We start from the raw sequence: 10,929 nt of genomic DNA, 5'->3' as shown, positions 1-10,929 counted from the left end.
GATGCAGTAGAATATCTGAGAAAAAACATTGATAATTAAAAATATATAAATTTACAAAATCTAAGTTGTTGGGATTAAAACGGTTATATTATTCCAAAGGAGGATATTTTATAGATAAATTCTACTAGTTAGTATACCCGTCCCGCGATTGGTTTGTAATACTAAACCATGATTAGGCTCTTTAAAAATTCTAATGTACCTCGGTTAGAGTTAGTGTTATTGCTCTGAGATGAATTATCTGGATTGTTGTGTTTAATGGAATTAGAGTCGCTTTTATAGAATTAGAGTCAAGTTATGTGTCGATCAAATTTAGTTCAAATAAGAAGTAAATTGTGTGTCCACTGGAAGCTTGATCATCTCATAGCATCTATATATATATATGTATATAAAAGTCAGTGGATCAAGTGAGTCGCATGTCTTGACTGACCCATACATGGAAAAATAGTTTTAATATTAAAAGGGTCCTTTCGTTTACTTAAAATTAAGTGACATTGTAGAAATAGAAATTTACAAGAGAACGTGAAATGATATGCAAGACTTTCTTTAAATCGTCCGTTTTCCCTGAAAAAAAAACATGATTTTTTTTAATTGCAGATTGCACTAACGCATGCATTATGTAAAATCCGACTAAACGAAAAAAAAAACACAAAAAAGATAAATATCTAGATTGCCACATATCCGAAGTGATGCATATTAAGAGAGCCACACGTTAGAAGTTCCATATATCCGGGGGAGCACATCCAAAGTTCCGCATATCCGGTGTGCCAATTTATTTGAATATAAGAATATGTAATAGAATTGTGTGTGAATACAACATAAGTCTGAATTGTTGGATTTAAGGGGAAATAACTCTTTATGGTTTAAACCCCCATTAATGGGTTTACGTATGATTCAAAATGGAGTCAAATTTTGTGTAAAATTATTTACGAATAAAAACATGTTTTAGTAGGAAGTTTCCCTCTTCTTCCGGCGCAAGTTTATACGAAACCGGATGAAGACGACTTCTTAATAACCATCTGGATTATTCTGGTGAAAATTCAACTTCCTAAGTCTTATAATCTATAGGTAGTTAGTGGACACGCAGTCAGAAACATGTCTCTCATTTTAGTGAAGATTGTCACAAGAAAATATCTGACACGCATTCTACTACAACCACATTGTTCCGTAGACTTACGTGTTATCTATCAGACCAACGTGTTATAGGCCATCACGTTGCTACTGTAAACAGGAACTACAATAACATTATGAAGTGTCTAATAAACAATCATATCACTGATATCTAGTATATGAAAGTAATTAGAGGGTCTTATGGAAGTAGACTTTTTGTGATAACATTTTTTATACACAAGTTTTATACACAAGTTTGCAACATTCTCTAAATTTACACGGTTTAAATTTAAGCTTTAAATTTTACCCATTTTTGACAATAAAGAATAATGTAATAGATTTTAATCAAAATTTAAATAAAAACTCAAGACCTAAGTTTTATTAGTGTTATATATTGATTTTTTATACTTGTAAAGCGACATAAAATTGGTACAAAACTGTTTAGTTCGGAGGATTACTTTTACCCATCATGGGACGGGTATTCACCTAGTTTATTACATTTTTTGTTCATTCATTATTTATTATTGTTGCGTGATTTCAGCGTTTTTAATAAAGACGTTCGATAAAAAATTACGGACAGCAAACATAATCTCCATACTGACAAGCAATATGGGCTTCGTCTTTCAAAATTAACCACTGACATGCTGATTGTAATATCTCATAGGATCAGAGAATCTCTTGATGAAGACTTTCTAGTGCAATAAACTCCGTAAACTTATATTCTATTCATTTATAAATTTTCTGTACTGCCAAACAGTAACTAACTTAAGTAATTTAATTAATAAAAAAATAAATTACGGAAACCTGTCTAAAAATATCAAGGATGATAATTCAAATGAAACCGATATGTATTAGCTAGCTAGAAAGATATACCGATGAGGTTTAAGAGTTCACAGGAAAACAGTACATACAGACCGTATGGAGAAAGGGACAAAACGTTAAATGAGATAAGTGAATGCAGCAAATATTAGGTTGGTGCAAAAATAATGTTTTTTTGACGTTCAACTTCATGTCAGAAAACGAAATTATTTTTGCACCAACCTAATAAAAAGGGCGCAGACACCAACACGACTGCGTGGTAAATACAGTACAGTTTTAACTATGAAGACAACTGCATTTTAGAGATATAGTAAAGCGTGTTTAAACACATCCAGGTTAAAAAGGGTCGTTTGTTCATAGAGGAAGGATGATTCACCTTCTTCAAAAATGAACAAAGATAACGTGAATGAGGAGACAACTGATCTTTTTTTGATAAAAGCCTGATTATTAGCTTGTGAAAATATGAGAGGGAATAACGAAGAATTTGATTCATAACTTACTACAAGGTGGAACGATAAAAGTGCCGCCCCAAAGAAAACAACAATACGGCTTTTTTTTAAAACTTTTATTGAAAAAAAATCAGTTCAGATCCGGAACGGGGAGCATGCCTTTTCCAACGGAAGCTCGGCAAATACTCAGTGGATGGCAGCGATCAGGCTGGCTTTTGGTGCCAAGTTGTTTAGGTTCTTGACGTATAACCAAACGGAGTAGTCCAGCGGGTTCAAGTCGAGGGAGCAGTGTGAGGAGGGTACAAAGTCGTAGTACTCCTTCTGAAGTCAAGTCTGGTTCTCTTTGAACTTGTGGACCGACGCAGAGTCCTGCTGCTACACACAGGGTTTGCCAGTGGCCATCTGATTGCACCACTACACTCTTAAACATATCCAGGTACATATTGGTGTTGACCTTGAAGCAGACATCGAAGATGTGAGGTGGCATGACGTGGGTCTTCACTTAAAACCATACTAAAGACCATAAATGTGGGGCGTTAAGCTGTGCCACCAAGCATTGAACCGTCCGGATTTGCATTTTGAGGGTGCTGGCAATGGTCCTATTGTCATAGCTGCATCTTGATGGTGCTGTCAATGGTCCTGTTGTAATAGCTTGGATCAGTAGAGATGCTGGGTTGTACAACGGTGCATCTCTGATCTCGCTCATTGAATATTGTGCCACTTTCAGACATGATAGAAAACTCCTATCGCTCTTGGGATTTGGACACAACAGGCCAATTAAGAGATGGTCTGCCACAAAAATCAGATCGTATTTTTTAGGGTGATAATTTTATCGTTTGACCATATATATATATATATATATATATATATATATATATATATATATATATATATATATATATATATATATATATAAGCGTTGTTTCGATTAATCGGAATCGGGAATTGGAAAAATCGGAACTTTTGGGAGTATCAAAATCGATATCGGAATTGGAATAGTGTGAGCCTAATTTCTGATTACAAAATGATTCTTTTAATTTTTTTTCTTAGCAATACAAACATGAAACAAATACAAATTTATTTATTTATCGAAGTTGTTCGTTTAAAACATAAGACCAAGTGTCACAGAATGTTAGTATTTCCGATTTTGTCATCGAGAATTAAATAAAACTTTCCCGAACGTGAATAACTGCTACTTTTATACGAATATTCCTAGGTATGTATGCAAAATATATTGTACTATTGCCCCTTCGGGCTTCCATAGCTTTGGGGTTTTTCCTCCAATTATTTTGTTAGTCATTCTTATGGTAGCATCAAGAATGGAAATAAACGTTTCCGAAATGTAAAGAAAAATGTAATGTTTATGTTGGTAACTATAAATGATGTTTTCTAGTAAGGTAAATATCGTTATTATGCGAAATGTTCGAAGTAGGTTGAAATAAGTAATGCTTGAGACTGAGGAAAGCACCTTTATTTAAGGTGTAATCGCATTAACACACTGGTTCTTGTTAAATCACTGGAGTTAAGCGACGTGACGTTTCACCAGTACCAGATGGGTGACCACTTCGCAATGCAAGGTGTCATATGTCATCTTCGGATGATCGAGATATACATGAACTACTTGTGAATTCGATATTCCCTGTAAAGATCTTGCTTGGGTGGAAGCACACAGGCCAATTTTCTATCTATTATTATATTATACCTAATATATAGCAGTGGATACACAGGTAAAAAAAAAATAAGTATGACTTGGCTGCCATCAGCTAGAATCGAAGGCAAAACATACACCTCTCCAGCCTTATTCATTATCATATATACTAGTGGAGCAACCAAACATGATTTGGGATCAGAATCATTTAATTAGTGATACAAGTATGACATCTGCTAGCAGCTCATGTTTTGTGGAAAAAGTGTTAACCATAAAAATGTTCAATATGGCGGCCATTATTTTTTAAATGACTGTCAGTTAATGAAAAAAAAAACAATGGTAACCTATAAAAGCGTTCAATTTCTTACAGTTTGGATGTAACATTATTGATTAATTTGCCTTTCTTGGTGTAGCTCTTAGAGATATAGATTTCCTGCACAAAACTATTATTTATAAGCATATGACATCAAGAAACATTATTAAATGGTTATAAAAGAGGGTGTGTCCTACCAGGTGATTGACATTGCTGTGCAACTCAGCATGCGCTTCAATATCGGTTAAAGCTCAAGTTTAGTATATAAAATGTTGTCTAATAAAGTCCCAGAGACATTGATAACCGCACCTGAATTGACAGGGTTTTTTCAGCGTGGGAGAGCCGAGCCGAGCCGAGGATAGCACGGCGTTCAGTTTTATTCGGATAGTGTACAGACGAGACAAAACTAATGATATTGGATGAACGATCGAGTTAAATGTAGGACAATAGCATGAACCTAACTGTATCCCATAGAACAAAGTGAACAGAAGGATGTACTGGGGTAAACTCTGTCAATTCAAAGGTTTTATGATGGATGCAGAATCCAAACGGAAGATTGACTGGAGTAAATGTTGCTTTTGTCAGGAAGATAAAAGTAATGAAAAACTACTTAACAAATTTCAAAAGAAACAGGAATGTTCTGGTTACAGCAACATTGCACAGAATGTATCACTGTTTCATGCTAATAGTGTTCAATCCAAGGCTAAACAAAAGTCATAACATAGAAGTCACACTGAAATAAAATAAAGCAGTGTATCATCGCGACAGACTGTTATTCAATAACACTAAACTATTTAAAAAAAAAAAGAATAAGAGGAAAGTAACCCCAAGCACACCAGGTGACTCGTGTTCGCTCTATGGCAGGATATAGATGACTTCAAACTCTCCCAAAGTACAATACTTTTTATGTGAAAAAGATCAAATATCTAATTTAAGGCAAGCGATAGCGATGCAGGTAAATAAACGTTTAAAACAATGTGCGAAGCCACTAAACCATTGAGAGCTCCTTCCAAATTGAAGCGTTGGTGACGTCGTTGCTCAAGCAATAAAGTATCACTCGCGATGCTTGGTGGAGTTATACAATTTGGAAAGCTCACATCTTAATGCAATCAAGCAAGAGGAGAGAGGCACTAGATGAGAAAACGAATGATATCCTGCAGAATTATCAGAACTTGTCATCTACATAATGGACAGCAAATTGACCAATACAGAAGCAACACCAGCTGTATTTAGGCTGGCTGATCTAGCCGCACTATAGAAGAACCGGTTAGAACAACTCGGTGTGTACTCACCAGATGTCAACTCAACCAGGTTAAAGTAACAACTATTCGGAAGAATTCCTGATCTTGAAACTCACAAGAAAGAGCGTGATGTCCTCTTATCATTCAAAGAAAATAAAAGCGTAAAGTTCTTTCTGATGCTAGCAAATATAGTGAAGTTATTCACCTGGGTAAAGCAGCTAATATCATCCATAGAGAAATGCTTGACCACAAGACTAAATTTAGCAAAGATTTCACTGACCAGTCTGCAGAATAAGATGTTCCTCGATCTCTTCTAATGTGCGTAGCATTAAACCTGGTGTGGACATTAAATCTCATCTGACACACGGAGTAGGAAAATTAGATTTTGCAATAAAACTGCAACTCGGAGTACAAAGAGGGATTAAAGACGCACAGATATTCAAAAGACCTAGAAACATCATTTGCTGTATATGTTGGGATTAACGCGTTTACCAAGATAAGAAAAAGGGAGTTGATTGACGAGAATGGAATCAGAATATTGCATGGCAAAGTTTTTCGGAATATCAGGCCAATTAGGAGAAAACTGTTTTAAATCAATCTGCAGAAAATGATGTGTGTGTCCACCAATTTTGCAAAAGAGAGTGTTTACTATATCTTCTTTTGACAACACAAACGCATGGGGCGTATTCTGGTCTTCGCCTGGAAAAGGTCAACAGAAATTAAATGAGTCAGTTTAAGTTGCAAACTGTCAACTTTCACGTAAAAGTGTAAAGTTGAAATTAAACAAGTTAATCGAAAACAAAAAAGATTAACTTTAAGTTAGAAAGGACAACTTTAATTTTTACAAAGATCAGCTTACATTAAAAATGTCAACCTGAAATTGAAAATGGTCAAATTAAAATTGAAAAATCTAGATTATATTAAAAATCAACTTAAAATTGAATAAAATCAACTTAAAATTCCAAGCGGTTAATTTTTATTTGAAAAGGGCAATTCAACACGTAAACTTAAAAAACGACAGACAACGTGAAATTAAATAAGGTGAGTTTTAAATTTTAAAAATTTACTTAAAATAAATTAGTTCAGACCTAGAAAAGAACACATTAAATTACAATTAAAAAGGTCAATTTTAAATTTTAAAAAAGTTAATTTAAGATTTTAAAAGTAACCTTTAAATTAACAAGGTTAATATCAAATTAAGAAGAGTTAACTTAAAAAAAATTAAAATAGGTTAATAATGATAGATAAAAATTGAATAAGATACACATTAAATTAAAAGTGAATGACTTAAAATTAAAAACCGTGAATATAAAATATAATTTACACATAGTAGGTTCAATCAAAATTCAAATGTTAGCACAAATTTAAATTTTAAAAATGTAAAAAAAAGTTCAAAACAAGGACCCAAGTTTACTCAGTAAATAAAACGTTGTTTAATAAATCGTTATGTATTTGCATTTTTTTTTTTTTTTTTTTTTTTTTTTTTTTTTGCATTTCCATACACCATCACGAAAACAACCGCTGGGTCATAAGCTTCATTTCAGTAATTTGCGTTCCTGGGTGGGTTGCCTCTAGGCGTGAGATAAACCGCGTCACACACACACACACACACACACACACACACACACACACACACAGAGTAAATCAAACTTACTAAGGGAGATAATAACTTCCGGTTAATACTGGAAAAATATCCAGTAAATAAAACGTTGTCTAGTAAATCGTTATTTTATTTATTTTACGTTTTTGCATTTTTTTTGTATTTCCATACACCAAACATGGATATAAATATCACTAAAACATCCGCTTCATTTCGGTACCTTACTTGCCTGAGTTGGTTGCCTCTAGGCTGAGATAAACCACGTCACACACACACACTAGGAAAATTTATAATAAGATGTCAATTTAATTTTTTTTTAATGTCAACTTAAATTTTGAAAAATGTTAACTTAAATTTTTAGAAAAATGTCAACATAAATTTTTAAAAATGCCAACTTGAAATGTTATATATTTAGTAGCTGTTGATCTGTTCAATATTTTAAAATTTGAAGTTGCGGTCAGCGAATCATTCTTGACTGAATGATAAACAGATCTAATAGACACGGAATATCGTGTTTAAAATTTAAATCATAGTAAAATATGCTTCAATGGAATGTTAAAGCAACCTATATATATATAATTACATAGTTTTATAGGATGCATTCGATTAGATAAGTCGCACACTGCATATAAAGTAAGCAAGTGGGAATATACGGTAGGTACAGACACTACCGACTATATGATTTAGCACAGACAATATAACAAACATTCAACTTTTTCAACAAACACTTTATATATCCCAATTTATTTTTTCAGTCATTTGAAATATGTACATGTATAATTCAGGGTAGATTTTATCAACCATTTGTAAATATGTACATGTATAAATCAGGGTAGTTATTTTATTATTTGTTTTTTTTATCCGTGTTGGCTTAAAACGTATTTCATACGTATTTTATTTTGCAATATGTTTAAATATATTTTGTTCATTATGAATATCTTATCTGTTTTTTTTTTTCAACATTGATATTTTATCGAATTTTAACATTTTTATCGTTAGCGTGGGTTTTGGCTATTTTTAAAGATGCGGCCAGTGTCTACAACTCGTCCAAGCTAGTACCCACGCTACTAGAAGGGAATTACTGTGCAAGTTAAACGCAATAGTTCTGATAGGATTCTAAAAATTTGGACGATATGACATAGTCAATGGTAGAATCCATCGTACCAATTTCGAAGCCTAACGTAAAATTATGGACAGTAAATGTGATGGCAGGATTTTTATGGATTCGATGGGCAACAATTTACTTTGATTTCTGAAAATCTATCATGTGTAGCCGTAGTAAGCTTTTAACAGGTAAAGACATTTTACATGTGGTTCATATATATATATATATATATATATATATATATATATATATATATATATATATATATATATATACTAGACTACCCGTGACCCGTTGGGTCAGTATGTTATATTAGCTATGAAATTCATGTATGAGCGTGACACTTGTGACGTAAAGGAAATAGTTTTGTTTTTGTTTTTTGTTTTTTTGCATAACAGAAACATTTCTATGAAATATATTAAAATGAAAAATCACGGACGGATCATTCAAACATGAAAAAAAAAATCCTCCCTATTCGTGTAAAGTTATCTATTTTTCTGAATAATCGCTCAAAAATCGAAAATTAAACATGATTTTCCTACGAATCGAACACCGACGAAAGTCATTTAACAGCAAAAACGCACATGAACCTACCGATGAGAAATATAAGAATGAAAAACCCAGATTGGAATCCTTCAACCAAGTTATAGAAACTTAAAATCTAAAAAAAAATAATTAATAAAACCTGAAGCAAAAAAATAAAACCTAAATAAATAAAAAAATAAAACTAATATTGAAACAGATTAGTAAATGTGTCAACAAATTCACTGTTCTCACACAACTATTTTGTATCTAGAAATGTAAACAAAAAATAAAAAAAGAAGGAAGGAAGGAAAAGAGACATATAGTAGTAGTAGTAGTAGTAGTAGTAGTAGTAGTAGTAGTAGTAGTAGTAGTAGTAGTAGTCTTGGCTTTACTACAATTGCTCTTATGTTTGTCAACGGGTTAAAGTCGTTTAGTTATAAGAAAATAGCGACAGTATAGTTGTAATAAAGAATAGTTGCAAAACGCACCCACTCTTCCCATGTTAAATAATAATTTCGAAATAATAACGTTAATATTTCAGTGCGCAGGTCAAATTCTGCAAAAGAAGCGATTTGTGTTTATTTGTTTACGTTGTTATGGGTTAATATTTATGTGCGCATGCGCAACCAGATGTCGTAAACAAGAAATGGGCTACATCACTCGTTACAAGGTCATTTGAGTTTTATAACATTATAGATATATATGGCCGTTTCAAAAGTGATGGCTCCTGATTTTATTCCGCATGAATAAATCAGAGGGGATTGAAAATTGCATTGTTATGATGACTAAACTTGTGCATTCATGACCTGGAAGTTTCATCTCCCTGTTGCATGTATTAAACAGTTTTACATTAATTTGTGTGTGTGTGTGTGTGTGTGTGTGTGTGTGTGTGTGTGTGTGTGTGTGTGTGTGTGTGTGACCTTAAACTATATCCAGTGGTGAGGTCCCAGCTTGTGGGCTTTGGGGAGTGTGGAGCCACCCTTTAATTACCATTCCTCCCAGGTCCACTCTTACCCGGAGTCGGAGTGGTAGTACCTGTTAGGGTCCCAACTATGGGTTAAATAGAAACCGACGTGAAAACAACAAATATATTCTATTAAAAATATTTTTCTTTCTTTGGATTCGGCATTAAATAACCCGAAAAGGGTTGATATGCCGTAAAACAAAAACAACCAAACCAAGCCAAATAGTGGTTATTCGGAATTTTAACCAGTTGTCTTAAGGGGGGTAACTCTTTTTTACTAAAATAGTTTACAAATTTTTTTCTTATTCGAATGTTTCATTTAAGAAAAATTACAATATCGTCGCATTTTACTTTTTCTTTTACTTTTTTTTTCTTTTTGTTATTTGTGTTATAAAAATTAGTTACATAAAATGAAATAGGTGACAATAACTAGTTTTTTTGGGGGGGGGGCAATTTTTAGTAAAATAGAGTTACCTCCCTTAGAACAATGGGTTGGAATTTTTTGAATAAATGTAATTGTTTTAAAACGCCGGTATGTCGTAAAATGATTTAACGTTTCCCGTAAAAAATTAATTATGCACTGCATACAGTTTCACTGGAAGCGTTTAGATGCGATATTTGAAAGAATCTGCACTTACTATTAGTTATGCTGTTGTATTAACAAAATAAATGGACAAATAGGCAATAACAAAACAATTTCTGTTTATTTATAAATGTTTAAATGTGATTGTCTAACTGTTTTGCTATCAATGGAGGCATGAAAAAAAAATGAATAAAAAATATTTCTAGTTGTCGACACCGGATCCGATTGTTGAGTTCGCGTGCAACAACTTTACAGAACACACGCCAACCCGAGTTACCTCCCTTAGTAGATTTTACTTAAAAGATCAAGGGAAATAACCACAGAAAATATTTAATGTGGATTATCTCCCGTTAATAATACACGCTGAGATTTCTGAATATTTTTTTCTAATATCTATTGCAAATAGAGATTTGGTACTCGTCTGAATAATTTTATTTATTAACTACTAAAATGTTTTTCTCTGCTGAAATATTCTTGAGAAACCCTTTTTAAATTGTTTTATAAATACACTAGCGCCACTTCCCACAGCAAAGCAACCATACCTTAAACTGTTTTACATTAAAAATTATACCCAC

The sequence above is a fragment of the Euprymna scolopes genome, chromosome 13, assembly GCF_053919585.1.
Source record: "Euprymna scolopes isolate OS-2025 chromosome 13, ASM5391958v1, whole genome shotgun sequence".
Lineage (NCBI taxonomy): Eukaryota > Metazoa > Mollusca > Cephalopoda > Sepiida > Sepiolidae > Euprymna > Euprymna scolopes.
Note: the sequence above shows the minus strand (reverse complement) of the source record.